This window comes from Phyllostomus discolor, chromosome 12 (genome assembly GCF_004126475.2).
Source record: "Phyllostomus discolor isolate MPI-MPIP mPhyDis1 chromosome 12, mPhyDis1.pri.v3, whole genome shotgun sequence".
In the NCBI taxonomy this organism is placed as follows: domain Eukaryota; kingdom Metazoa; phylum Chordata; class Mammalia; order Chiroptera; family Phyllostomidae; genus Phyllostomus; species Phyllostomus discolor.
This window is the reverse complement of record NC_040914.2, coordinates 70872365-70885628: the sequence shown is the minus strand read 5'-3', so window position 1 is coordinate 70885628 and position 13264 is coordinate 70872365. Positions and strand designations below refer to the sequence as shown.

General features: G+C 51.2%; 1 protein-coding gene across 1 annotated transcript in view; it reads right to left on the bottom strand.

Moving 5' to 3' along the window:
• LOC114488084 (c-Maf inducing protein) overlaps positions 1 to 13264 on the bottom strand; it is a 227860-nt gene that overhangs the window by 199096 nt on the left and 15500 nt on the right. The gene's annotated exons all lie outside the window — the stretch shown is intronic.

Genomic DNA, 13264 nt, shown 5'->3' with positions numbered 1-13264 from the left:
CAGTGGAGGACTGATTATACCAGTGGATGATATACAACTGGCCACCATTTATCAAGCACCTACTATATGCCTCAAGAGTTCAGTTCAATTCTGCAGTTATGATTTTAGCCCAAGCTGGAAACAGCCCCATTATAGATGAAGTACAAGGACATCTAGTACATTGGGGCTAAAACCCAGGACTCCAGCCCTCCGGCCCGAGGTTCTTTCCATTATTCTTCACTGTCTCCTGAAGATTCTCTGGAGGCTCAATGGGCTGAACTTGACTGCCCCTGGGAAGTGAAGAAAAGAGGAAGGGAGGAAGGAGGAGTGAGGAGAGGATAAGCAGAGGAGGAGGGAGGGAGGGAGGGATGAAATTCTTGCACTTCTGCAAGGAAGATGTTTATAAGGAACTCAGGGAAGCGAGAAAAAGGCAGGGGGTAAAATCCAAAAGGGGCATCTGTGAGAATATCAGGAATTGCAGCTGAAATGGTTTATTTCTTACACCAGTGGTTTTATTTACATACTATTTTGTATACTGCTTTGAACAGCTGAAATCATTTAGCATTTAAAGGAAACAGAGAATGTGCAGTTTATTGTATGTCAATTACACCTCAATAAAGAGGGGTTTTTTAAATGCACCCAAAGAGAGGATGGAGGTAAGGGTTAAGGCTCTAACACCACAGCTTCTCATCACAGCCCACGCTCTTCTCTGCCACAGGGAAGGCCAGCCACGCTGACCACAGCAGCTCCATCCACGAAGCCACAAGCCTTCTGTGAAAAGAGCCACTTCACCTCCACGTTGCTGAAGTCTCCTTAGGTGAAATGACGTCTGAAAGCTTCCAAAATGAGTCATCCTCAGGCCTGGCCACCCCAGAACCACGTTCCACCCACCAGCAGTTTCAACAAAGAAAAGTAGTTGCTATACACCCCCTCCCTGCTCGCCCCACGGTGGGATGTAGGGCGGCTGGCGGGGCCTCGGGACAGACACCATCCTGGGCTTGCTCCCTGCATGGAGGTGGGTGACCACAGGAGGAAGGGAAGCCCCACCAGGAGGGTGCCTCGGGCACAGTGCCCTATGCAGCTCCTTGGGTGGGTGGACCATGGAATCCCTGACTCCCCCAGAGTCCCTCCCACAGAAGTATAGCTGACGCAGGACAGGAGGCTGAGGCCCCCCTTCTCCTGCTGCCTGACTCAGTTCACCCCGAGATCCTCACATAGCACCTTCTGTACTAAACCAGGGAGCCTGAAACAAACCGCATGCAGATCAGAAGTAGTGTGTGCTGCCTAGACTAGGTGGGCTCTGGGCGACTCCACCCTGATCTCTCCAAAGTCGGATGCCCCTGAGCCCAGACCAGACAGGTAATGAACCTGAGTACAGTGGGCCAGGTGAGGCTGGGGTGAAGTGGAGAACATGTGCCCAGCCCAAAGGGCACAGCCACACCACCAGCTCCAACCCACGGCTGCCACGTGGGAACGGAAGCACAGCCAGGAGCAAATCAGCCCACTGTCTGCCTCATTGCCCCCTGCTGTAGAATGGGGAGAATAATAAAGATGCCTGCACCACAGCACTGTTCTGAGGAGTGGAGGAGCAGATGGAGATAGATAGATAGATGATAGATAGATAGATAGATAGATCGATCGATCATTCAGAACAGTGCCAGGCACGTAGTAAGTGAAACAGAAGTGTTTGCTTTTGTTGTTATTAGAAAATGAAGATTCGGACATTTTTTAGGGAAATTCTCCTGGTTTTTAAATGCGGACAACTTACTGAGACATTTTTTTCAAAATCACCATGTGAGCCAAAGAAAATATATCGGCAGACAGGCCTTGGTCCATGGGTCACACGCTCGCAACCTCTACTCGGCGCGTTCCCCGCTTCCCTCTAAGGCAAACCCGAGTCGCAAGGCACAACCACCAGTCGGGGCCTGCGACTGTCCCACTTCTAAGGCCGGCTTCTAAGCCCATGAATCTCTTAATGGGAAATAAATGTTTAAATCAACCTCCACCCAACTCCCACACCAAAAGGACGAGAACTACTAATTCTTACCCACCACATCCAAGTTGCCAGTTTTATTTCATAGCAAGGGGAAAAAGACCTATTATAAAAAAAAAAAAAAAGAAAAAAAAAGAAAGAAAAAGGAAAACCAACAAAGGCAAACTCGAAAATGCACCGCTATTGACTTGGGCAACAGCCCTGCCGGTCAGAGAGGAAAACAGCTCAGCTCTGAAACCCGTCCCAGACATGAAAATTATAGAGCAGTGTCGCTGACATACCCCTGCCCTTTCTGTGTCATTCACTCATGAGGAATGCAATTAAATACCCCTCCCCCACAACAAACAAGAAAGACAGAAACGTCAGCACTGGAGCTGAAAGGGACTGACCTCAGAGAAGGACACAGGGAGGCAGGGCCACGGGGTTGGGGGGAGGGCAGGGGGCGGGGAGGTTAGGGCTTCCACCGGCATGCCCATTGAACAGATCAGGACAGAGGGCACACAGAGGAGATGGGATGTAGGCCTGGTCCCCTGGACACAAGGGGCACGGCTGTCCTCACACCCTCACAGACAGCAATTCAACAGACCGTTCCTGACACCCACTGTGTGGCTGAGCTCAAGGCAGGTTCAAAGGGACAAGAGAAGAACAGCACACACAGTCCATCCTTGATGCCTCTCTCACCAACCTCAGTAAAAGGCCATCAGATCTCATGTTGTCCCTGCTTCCCAACGCACTCAATAAAATCCAGGCTCCTCGCTGGTGCTGCATGACAGTCATAGCTGGCCCCTGCCATCTCACCTCAGGGCCTTTGTACTTGCCGTACCCACTCCTGAAACGTTCTTTCCCAGTTCCCCACAGGACTAGCTCCTCCACCAGTGTCACCTCCCCTGAGAGGCCCTCCTTGACTTGCACTGTCTAAAGTTTGCCCTCCCCAATTCTCTCTGCTGCCTCACCAGGTCCCATTTTCATCCTAGCATGCGTGTCACCTCTAAATGGGCTTGATGATTGCTGCCCTTGTTTACTGTCAACGTCCTCCCTCCCCTCCCGCCCCCACAACACACCACCAGGGAACTCCAAGCTTCTCCAGAGCAGAGGGAGCAGAGGCCATGTTGAAATGCCCTAGAGCAGTCCGTGGCACAGGTGAACACTCAGCGGTATGGAATGGGTGACAGAGTTCACTATCTACCCTAATCAGGAGAACCACAAGCAGATGGGCCGTATCCTGCACCTGTGGGCAAAGCAGGTGCTGTGGGAATACCACAGAGGGTGGGCCCAAGGAGACATCGGAAGTCAAAAGAACACCGGAAGTCAAAAGAGGTTGACTTAAGCACACTGGAGGTCCTGGCCTCCGTGCTAGGCTTGTTCCGTGAATTTTTCATTGCGTCTTGACCACAATCCCAGGTCATAAATATAACCACTGATCTTATCATAGAGATAAGGAAACTGAGGCAGAGGTTATATAACATGCCCAAAATCACACATACACCCAGTAAATTTGAATGCAAGGAGTGAAATGCCAAAGACGACCTTTGAAGATGTCCATATGTGTGCATGTGTGTATGTGTGTGTGCAAATGCAGTGTACCCCCTGTATGTTTGTGTATGCATGTGTCCCTGTATGGCCCACCCATATGTGTGTACTGTGTGTGCACATGTGCATGTGTACATATGCCAATCATTGTGTTTCTCTTTCCTCCTCAAGAAAGGGTTTCTTTGGGCCCTAATCTTAGCAGTCAGTCTAAGGGCCACAGCAAAGAGATAACACCAGGAAGTCGGGAATCATGTTTACTTACAAACTTGTAGGTCAACCTATGTGAAACCAATATTTACTTATTTTGACTTACAATAACGCAGTTCCTCCCCTATGGTTCCACCCAATCTAACCCAAGAGTCACCCTTTGTGTGGAGTCTTAACAGGTGGGTGGGCGGAGGGGAGAGCACCCAGGCCAGACTCCCCAGGAGGCCGGCAGGCACTTCAGTTCGGGTCCAGCCTTATCTCTAGCACCTTCTCCAGGCACATCAAGGGGCAAAGGAAACTGCTCCGAGGTCAGACTTCTGAGCATCTGTCTCTGCAACCCGGCCTCTGTGTGCAGGCGCCACAGCGCGCAGGACAGGGAACGCAAGAGAGTGAGTGGCCTGGAAACCCGGCCTCTGAGCCAGCAGCCTGGGTGTGCGAAGAAAGCTCTGAACATCAGCCGTCTCTTGAACCCGAACCTGCCAGCACCTCTCCCCTCCCACGTCCCAGAGGTCCCTGGAGACGCCTTGGCCAAACCATAGAAACAGCAAAGAGCAGAGATGCAAGGTCACTTTATTTATCTAACTCTCTCAACTTCTTTCTCTTTTTTAAAAATTCTCTTCAAACTGAAACTGTCAGAAGTTGTGCTTGATAAATCTGAAGGCTGTAGAGGAAGTGGTTTGTCCTTCCTCCTGTTCATGACTTCTGCAAAAGATAACACACAGTCTGGGGGTGAACTGTCAGGCAACACCAGGGCTCTCACCAGGGCTCGAGCAAACCCCTTTTACCTGAGAATGGCTGCCAGCCTCCAGGCGAGGTTATGGGGGCAGGCTCCTGAAGTTCCCTGCCCCACACCCATCTCTGGGGCTGCACAGAGCAGGAGAAGCTCAGAGAAAGCCCTTCCTCTCTCTAGGCCCCCCGACCCCTGCAGTCTTTCAGAAAACTACTCAAACAGAGCCTTGACCCAGCAGCCCTTGCACTCCACAGCAGCCTGGGAATTGAACTTTAATTATTAGCCCATTTTCCAGGTGGGACAACTGGGGGGAGGGGTTATAATGCACATAACATGCTCAGTTTAATCTCAATAACTTGCCCTATGTCACAGCTACAGACTGTCAGAGCCTGAACTTAGGAATGTCTGACTCCAATTGTGGTTACAGCAATAGTAATAAGAGTAATAATAAGGGCTCTCTCTTTTTTTGTGGGTACTTCTCTGTGCTGAGCACAGAGCTAACACTGGACATGCATTAGCTCACCGAATCCTTTCAGAAGCCCAGGGGACTGATACTACTACTCACCCCATTCTACTGATGAGAAACAAGAGCTCAAAGAGGTTAAGCTACTTGCCCAAGGTCACACAGCTGGCAAGTGCCAGAGCCCAGGGTGAACTCCTGCATTGCTGCTCTGATCACTAGCCCGGGGGGCCTTTCCACTATGGCAGGCTGATCCTGTGCTTCCAACACCAGACAGTTCTCTCCACCACCTTGGGCCTAAAGGTTTCTGGTCCAGAATGACCTCAAGGGGCAGCCCCTTAGAGTTTCTCCTCCAATACCACAAAATGACGGAGTGGCCATTTCGTCATTGGCAATAAACTAAGCCCCACCCTGGTCACCAGCTCAGCCTTTCCCAGGTTCTCAGGCCTAAGGATAATCAAGAGTCAGGGCAAAGAATGAGGAATTTTCAAGGCTGAAAAGGAAGGAACTAGACATTCGGGGGCATTCCAAGGACTCAGCTTCCATGTTCAAGTCCAAAGTCCTGAGCCCAGCACACAGGACAGCTCACCGGGGCCCACCCCGCTCAACACATTCCTGGTGCAAGTAGCATTTCCCTCCCCTAGACCTGCCACGCCTCCAGGCTCTGCCACCGCCTCTCAGCCTGGAGTGCTGTTCCCATGTTCTCTGCCTCGCCCGAGTCCACCCCTTCTGATCAGCAGCTTTTTCCTGGGGAGCCTGGCACCTCACACAAGCTCCTGTCACCCTTGTTTACGTCCGAGTCACACGGGGCATTAGATCCAACTATCCTCGGCGCTCTCTCCCCAGCCTTGGCACAATGCCTGGTACCCAGTAGGTACTCTCTAAGTGCGTGCTTCAGGCACAATGCCTGAACTCCGAGTGAGAAGCCCCTGACACGCAAGGAGGAGGCAGCACACAGGCACTGGGTGCATTTCCTCACTATGTCCCTGCCCTACCTCGTGCAGAGGACTCCATACTGGGAGGAGAGGGAAGAACAGGCCTGGGACTGGAGGCCAGGCTGGTACAAGCATGTCTGTGCTTCTAGGGCACAGCACATTGCCTGAGTGTGCGAGTGGGTGGCTGGGGGAGGGTATGAGCCCGCTTTAGCTCATTTCAGACACTGGAGCTGAGCTGACCTGAGGGAAAGAAGAATGACGGCGTCTCCCCACCCCCAGCCCCTGCCTCTTTTTGTCACCTCAGACTCCAGAGAGCCATGGAGTGTCCTCTATTATGCTTGTCACAGTCTTACTCACCAGGTCCCAGGCCTACAAGAGCAAAAAGCGAGGCCCAGGAAGGGAAAATACTAAATCCCTCTTCTTCCCAGACCTGACCCTGGGTAGAAATGGCATTTTGAGGAACAGCATTCAAATCCCCCTGCCTCCTCATAGGGTGCTGAGGAGTGGCAGTGGCTCCCGGGCTGGGGGTCAGCATCGCTGGAGCTGCTGTGTGGTAAGCCCCAGCCCTGCACGTGCTCGCCCAGTCCCCCACTCCCTGAAGAGGCCACGGGTGCCGTGTGCCTCTTGTGCAGGTGGAACCCGAGGCCTGGCACACACAGACACCGAGGGACTCACCCAGCCCCCATGGTGAGTGGCAGGGACAGGAAGCAAACACAGGTCCAAGTCCAACACCCACACTTGGGCTGGGCCACACAGGCCAGACAGCACCCACACTTGGGCTGGGCCACACAGGCCAGACAGCACCGCGCAACCTCACCAAGCCCGTTGCCTGACAAACTGGAAACCTGTTCCATTAGAGAAACTCTCTGTGCCAGAGAAGGTCCCTGTCCCTGCCCTACAAGGCCAAGTGCACCTCAGAGGGCAGTTTGGGGGTTTCTGTCTCTGTTTCTTTTCCTGTATGATCCTGTCATCTCAGCTAACCAGAGCCTGGCCCCAAAGAGGCACAGGAGAAAGGGAAGAGCCAGCCCCGCCACAGAACTCCTGAACTGGCTGCAGACACTGGCCTTGGCTTCCCCGAGCTGGGCGAGGGAACAAGGGCCTCTTTCAGAGCTGGCCCCTTTTGTTCCCGTTCCCAGGAGGAGACGATCTGACGCAGGGACGGGGTTCTGCACCAATTCAGTGCAGCCAAAGCATGAGGAAAATGATGCCACGCCGAGTCTACACACTCGACACCCTACTAGCCCCTCTCCAGCGAGCCAATCCTTTGGATGGGGCCGGGTTTGTCACTTTAAAACCATGCAGCCGGCAGCCTCATTATTTAACTAACGATAGTAGGTTCATAATGCCAACAGCAGCAACCACTGAGACACCTTGCAATGTGCCAGGCACTGTGCTTCATGAGCAACGTCACCACTAAGCCTAATTACAACCCCAGGAGACAGGCACACCACCATCTTTCGACAAGAAAACTAGGGCTCACAAAGCTTAACATCTTTGCCAAGATCACTACTAGCGAGCGGCAGAGCTGGGATTCGAACCCTATAACTATACATACATCCCTGGCTGCCAATCGACAACAACAACAAAGAAAAAACAAGCCAAATAGATTTCTTTTTTTATGAAATAAGAGAGAAATGAATAAAAAAGAGACAAGAAAAAGAAAAACAGGTATCTTTCTTCATCACACTTATTTACTGCGTGAAACTACCGTGTGCTTTTGTGCAAGGCTGTCTCCCCTTCCGGAATGTAAGGTCCTCGAGGGGGGACCCTGTGTTGGTCACCTCACAGGCCAGCCCCCAGCCAAGCACCTGGCACACAGGACACCCTCAGCAAACACCTGTGCCGTGGGAGAACACGTACGGCCCCACCGCTGGGAGTAAACTGTACTGTGTGCGCCCAGCTGCTCAGGGTCAGCCTCTGCTGCAGGGGCCCAGGCCTGCCTTCACCACAGATGTGAGCGAGGACTCGGAAGAGGGACGGTTCGCTGAGCTAGGGCTGCTCTTCCCACCGTGCCTGCTACAGGCGATGACCCATTGGGCCCGGCCGGCCAAGAGGACCCCACTGCTACTCACCAACCTCACTTGTTCATTTCACTCCATTCATTCAGCCATTTCTCTATTCACTCATCGAACAATTTATTGAGTGCCAACCACCACCAGGCACTGCGCGGGGCAGCGCTGCCAGGAGTCAGTCCATATAGGGGGCAGATAACAGGGAAGAGAACAGATGAAGCAGGACGCAGCAGTCACGGACAGGGGGACGTATCCTGCACCCACGAGGGATGCTTCCTGGAGACGGTGAACACTCAGCTGGGTCGCAGAGAACAAGCGGCACCTCCTCCCTCCGCCCCAGAGCCTTCCACAAAGGTTTTTGTATTTCCAAATGAAGGTCCATCCCATACTACCAAAGACTGCGCATATACGACATAATGCCGTGTGAGTGGGGAAACAGCACACACAAATGGACGTCCTAGAAAAATATCAGTGTTAGCACTGGGGAATTTTTATTTTCTTCTTGTATTTGTATTTTCTAATTATTCTATGATGAGCCTGAGTTCCCAATGTAGTGGGGGAGAGGGAGATGAATGCCTTTAAAAAATAAATGTCTGCTCCTAGGTATATGTCCAAAAGAACTGAAAGCAGGAACTCTGACAGAGCTTTGCCCCCAGGTTCATGGCAGCAGTAATCACAGAACCAGAAGTTTCGTGCAATAACCCAAGTGTCTGTGAATGGATGAATGGATACACAAAAATGTGGTCTAGTCATACAGTGGAATACTATTCAGCCATAAAAATAGAATGACGTTTTGATTAATGCTATAACATGGGTGGACCTTGAAAGCATTATGCTAAGCGAGATAAGCCAGACACAGGAGAACAGTTTTGTATGATTCCACCTACATGAGGCACCTAGAATAGAGGCAGCCAGGGGCCGAGAGAGTGGGAAGGGGGATCTAGTGTTTAACAGGTACAGAGTTATGTTGGGGATGATGACAAGTTTTGGGTATAGGCAGTGGAAATGGTAATGTCATGTTGTGAATGCACTTAATGCCAGTGAATCGTACACCTACACATGGTTAAAATGATAAATGTTATGTATATTTCACCACAGTAAAAACACTCAGAATCTTGCCCTGGCTGCTGTGGCTCAGTGGACTGAGCACCGGCCTGTGAACCAAAGGGTCACCGGTTTGATTCCCAGTCAGGGCACATGCCTGGGTTGTGGGCCAGGTCCCCGGTAGGGGGCATTAGAGAGGCAACCACACATTTGATGTTTCTCTCACTCTCTTCCTCTCTCCCTTCCCTTCTCTCTCAAAATAAATAAGTAAAATAAAAAAAAAAACACTCAGAATCTCAAATGCCTCAATAAACAAGACAGACAGACAGTGTTACCAAGGAGCAGATAAAGTGAGAAAACCAGAAGCCATCCTGGGGGAGGGATGACAACCAGGACAGTCTCTCCCCCTGGGCCTCAGTTTGCCCAACTACGAAATAAAAACATCAGCCTAGATGATCTCAAAAGGCCCCCCCGATCAGACGTGACTTCAGTGACTAGATCTGTTCTTCAGTCTCCTGGCACAAAGCTGATTCTAGGAGGATGCTGGCAGGTGTACACCTCCAGCTTATGACACCAACCCTGAGATGTACCTCTTCCAGGTCAACAGGCCACAAACACCTCCTAGGAACAGCTCAGGCTCAGCCTGGCTCCTCCCCTCATTCTCTGAGTGACATGCTGGGCCACCTACTCCTTGGAGCCTCAGCTTTCTCACCTGTGAAACAGACTGATAAGAAAGGTGCCTTCTCTATACTCCCCCTTCCTTTACATACTGGCCACAGCTGTCCTGGAAGGTCACATGGGTGAGGCAGATGGAGCCTTAATTTCGTCCCACAGCTGATAGCCGAGAGAAGGCCACCCCAACCAGTGACCAGGAGGGTGAGGCAGTCCTGGGCCCACCTGAGCTCAGCAGGGAGGCTGCTGAGCTGGAGAAACAGAGCTCTCAAGGTCTTTTCTTGTCATCCAAACACCACCTACTTCTCTTTCCCTAAGTGGAATCTTATAAGGGTGGGGACATAAAGAACACACAAGAAGTCCCTTGAGATCACAGGAGAAGTGTCATGCCTAGGACAAAGGCCACGGGCTCCAGTCAGCCTGACCTGGGCTGGGTGTTCATCGCAGCTCCATGACCTGCAGCTGTGTGACCCTGGAGGAGAGGGGCTGCCCCCAGTCCAGTAACATGGGGATACTACCCAGACCAGGGGATTGCTGCGAGGATGAGATGAGTGCCTGGTGCATAGTAGGTACTCAAGAAATGGTGGATTCCATTGTTTCACCCAGCCAGCCCTTGGCAGCCCATCTTCAGGAAGGGGAGAGGCCTCCATGCAGGCAGCACACTTTAAAAAAAAGTTGAGTCATCAACACACACATACACATACACACACACACACGACCACATCCCACCAAACTGGCAAAGTGGTAGGAGTAATGAAGCAAACAAAAGGGCAAGTTCAACTCCTTTTTTTGGCTTAAGAACACGCAAATGCACAATTCAGTGGCAAAGAAATCGTCCCAGCAAAATTTCATGTCTAAATTTGAAATGGTCCCACAGAACCCTCTCTCTCCAGTCATTTATCATGTTTCATTCCAGGGAGTGGCTGAAGACGGATGCCTGGCTAACTCGGGAAGAGTCCAAGACAAGGAGGGATCTCGTTTACTAGGGTCCCTTTACATGCTACCAACCAAGGAAGACCCTTGCTGGTCAGCCTCCTTAGTCTTCTGCATGTGGGGGAAGGAGCACTTTGGAACCGTGCGCATCCCGCTCCTCACACAGGGCCTTGGCTCACTCCAGCTGAGTCTGTCAGGCAGCCTCCGTAATACAGACTCCAGAGAAACACCAACCTCTTACAGTGCAAAGGATCCATATTTCTGAGTCAAATTCAAGGTGATCAAATTCAAAATCCACCATGTCCTATTTGAATATTCTCTGGGCCTATTTTTTTTTTCATGTTGGCTATTCTTTAATCCTTGACCACCAGGGGTTTGTGATCATTCTGTCTCCCAGCTTTACAGGTCGGGGAGGTGAGGGGGCCCAAGAGCTCTCTGGGTGCCCGGCCGGGCTGAGCGCTGAGCCACCATCTGCGATGTGGGCGGAATCACCCTGTGCTCCACCACAGCACGTCCACAGCGCTGCGCTCTGCCTTATCAAAGAGTGAAGAACTGTTCTAAATCTTAAACATTTTAGGGGCGAGAAGTGCCAACCTTGAAACCCTAGGATAAAAGAAAAAAATATTGCACCATAACCAAGAAGACTAAACACAGCTCAACAAGCATTAGAAAATGCTATGTGGACAAACCCACTTGCCCAGCCAAAGGAGAACACTGAATAAAAATCAGTGTGATCTTTCACACTTAATGAAACATTTAAACATCTGTTAAAATCATTTATGTGTTTATTTCCACGCAAAGCTCCATTTCCTGCTAGTGAAGTGTCACAGGCCCCCAGCCTGGTTTATAACCTGGAAAGGGGGGTAGAATCCATTAAGAATGCCTATATTACAGATGCTACATTTTTATTTTACCATTTTATCATTCATCTTACCATCTTACCATTTTGCCAGCAGAAGGGTCCACATATTTCATCAAATTTTCAAAAGGAGTGTAGCACCCCAAGATAGTCTGAGGTCCAGTGTCCTGGCCTGTCCGTTTGGTGGGGAAGGTTCCATCACTGTGACTGTGACTGCCAGGCTCACGGACCAACTGCCCCGATGTGAGAATGGAAACAAGACCAGGAATACAAGCAAAAGTGCATCACTTCCCAGGGCAAGTCGTGGGAAGCACAAATCGGCCAAAATGTAGGTGGATGAGACAGAGGAGTTCTTAAAAAGAAAAAAGTTTTTTCAAAAGCCTCCAAAAATTGGTAATGACAGTACAATTTCATAGGCTTCTACGAAGGAAAGAGGGAGAAAACCAGCCTTCCTCAAGTCGGGCCCTGTCTTCTTGGGGGCTGCGAGCTCCCTGAGGGCGGGGCCTCGTCCACACGGCCTCCCCACCTCGTGCCAGAGTAAGTGCCCCCACACCAGGCCTGCCTGGATCAGCCGCTGCTGGATGCCAAGCAAACAGGCTACGTCACCGATTCCTCACAACCCTGGGATGTGCGCATTGTAATTTTCAGTTTCACAGACCAGGCTCCAAGAAGTCACGTGACTTGCCTGAAGCTACAACCAGTAAGAAGCAGAACCGGGATTTAAGCCCAGATCTATGAACTGCTATGCTAAACCCATGCCCTTCCCCTACACCACACTTTGCTTAGATGTCAAACTTTTAACCCAAAGTCATCTCTCAACTAACTCCCTGGTATGGAGCAGGCTCCACAGCCCCATTTGCTTCACTAAGAGTCATTTAACTTCTAGTCTCCAGGTCTTCCTAACCTACACTGTGGGGGAAGTGTTACATGCCAACAACAATTGATTAGTAGTGCCTGTCTCCAGGGTCACAGGGGAGGATTGATTGTGCCAGAATCGACTAGCCATGTCTACCCTGGGCAACGCAATGAAGAGTGGCAGCACCTGTGTCATGTTTGCCATCCCAGAACTAGATGACCTGCAGGTTCTCTTCCAACTCTACCTGACTCTGATTCTAATTATGAAAGTTGTAAAGGGGGAGGGGTGGAAAAGGGAAAGGAGAGACTAATGTTTTTCCAGTACTGGCCGCGGCTGCATTCAGCAAAGCCAAAACTGGTCGCTCCACGCACACAACCCTGCCTTGCCACATGAGAGGAGGCGGGAGACATCAGACCTGCTGCCTGCGCACCCAATAGGACACCCCATCCAAGCTAGAAGCAGCGAAAGTGTGCGCTCGGTCTGGCGTGGCCTGGGGTGTAGAGCACCTGTCAGTAAGCAGAGGCGGCTCTCAGAGGGCTGCCTCGGGGCTCACTCCCTGGCCTGACCTCTCGCCCGCCCTGAGCCTTGGGCAAATTCACCTCCTCGATGAGCCTCAGTTTCCTCACCGTGGAAACTCTTCATAGGACTGTCGTAATAATTAGCCTGACAGTGCATCAAGGCCCTTAACACAAGCCCGCAGTGAGTGGGCAAATGAAGGGCCATGGCTGCCGTCATCACCGTCGCTGTCGTCATCATCGTGGTCGCACATCTGTCCTCCACAGCGTCATCACAGTTGTCTTTCCAGGGAGCATACTTCCAGGAAAGGGTTCAAAAACGAGAGGTTAATTTTTTTCCCTATGTTTAGCATTACGGCCTGTTTGATTCCTATAAACTCTAAAAGAGGCTCTGAAAGCAACTTCATCCCCCTGAAGCTCCTGGTGCACCAGCCAGGGCCCTGGGAAGAAACAGATGGCAGCCCCGGGATGCTCTCGTTGGAAGACACTATAACAAAAGGACAACATAGCAAGGTGTGGGCAGAGCACATTGAGAGCAC